The following is a 1,484-nucleotide window of genomic DNA, read 5'->3' on the forward strand; positions in this document are numbered from 1 at the left end:
TTATTTTCCCCTTTTGTTGTATTTACAAGTGTGATGTGGCATGCATGCCCTCTCACACCACACACATGCCAATAATAATTGGAACATGAAAATAGGAAGTATCAACGCAAAGCCCCGCCTCTGGTGGACCAGAAACAATGGACTGGGCGCAGCTCCTCAGCGTGGGGGCAGCTTTTGTTCTTGTTCTCGCTGTCCTTGGCGCTCTGGACCCTTTCAAGCTTTCCCAGTGTTCTTAAGAAGTCACCAAAATCTCTTCCCACTATGCAGCCGCCACATGTTCTTTGCCTCTGCTTTTCCTGTGGTCACCTCTAGTCACATCCTGAGACCACTTAACACAGCAAGGCAATTTCACAGCTGGCTCCTTCCTTACCTCTAGTCTGACCTGAAACTTCACCTCTGAAAGGCACTTCTGGAACCTTCATTCCCACATTCCGAGGCCTCCTGGAGGCTGTTTACTATTTTGAGGGTCAATGCTCACATTTTTTTTTTTTTTTGAATGTTGCCAGATGTTTGTGAAACAGTCATTTTTCTCAATACAAGTCTTTTATTGTCCCCAAAGACACCCCAAATCGTACTTAAATTCAGGATCTTGTTTCTGGATCTGGGTGACTTAGGTCTTACTCATCAGACACATAGATACCATCCAAAACTAACTTGCTGATAGCTTTGTTTCTAACTGTTGTGGCTTGCTGAATCAGAGCCGCTGAATTTGCAACAAGTTCAATACCATTTCCTTCAAGGATTATTTCATCCTCCTGGGCTTGAGAGACAGAACAAGCAACACCTGTCCTCATGCGAACCCTGCGGATGTATTTTCACACAAGAAATTGTGGATTTCAACCAAAGAGCCATTCTCCTGAATAACGACGTTGATAGGGAAGTGAGCATACGCAGACCCCATCTTGTAGCGGAAGCCCCATGTGACACCCTTGTTCTGAACGTGACTGCAGATGTTTCAGACAGTGGCCAGTTCCTCTCTGTTACCTCACCATTTGTCAACTTTTCTCCTTCTTTCTTCCCGATGAGACTGAGCTCTACACTGATGTGACTGAGGTCCCCCGGAAGGCTCCTCTGGGGCCATTCACAATGACTGTGTGTCCTGTCAGAGTGATGCCCACATCTTCTGGAGGTCTGATTGCTGAGAATGGTCTTCATTCTCGCAGTAGATGTGGCGAAGAGAGAAAACAGGCATAATTTTTTTTAAAGTCTATTAATTTACCATTAAGGAAATTACATGGAAAACCAAATGTTGGAGTCTAGCTCCAGTAGGTCAGGGAAACTGGAAGGAGAGCAACCGAACACTCAGGAGATTTATCCCTTTTTATATCACTTAAGACAGAAACTTCTATGCAAGAAAAGATCACCTCACAATCACAAGTTACACACACACACACACACACACACACACACACACACATATGGTCTTCATACAAGAGGAAATCACATTATGATACTGTTACATGCTTTTCTTAGAAGCCCACATG

General features: G+C 44.3%; 1 pseudogene; it reads right to left on the reverse strand.

The window, feature by feature from the left end:
- Nucleotides 1–617: 617 nt before the first annotated feature.
- Nucleotides 618–1,155, reverse strand: LOC127223078 (60S ribosomal protein L9-like; annotated as a pseudogene).
- Nucleotides 1,156–1,484: the final 329 nt, after the last annotated feature.

This window comes from Phodopus roborovskii, unplaced genomic scaffold (assembly GCF_943737965.1).
Source record: "Phodopus roborovskii unplaced genomic scaffold, PHOROB, whole genome shotgun sequence".
Classification (NCBI taxonomy): domain Eukaryota; kingdom Metazoa; phylum Chordata; class Mammalia; order Rodentia; family Cricetidae; genus Phodopus; species Phodopus roborovskii.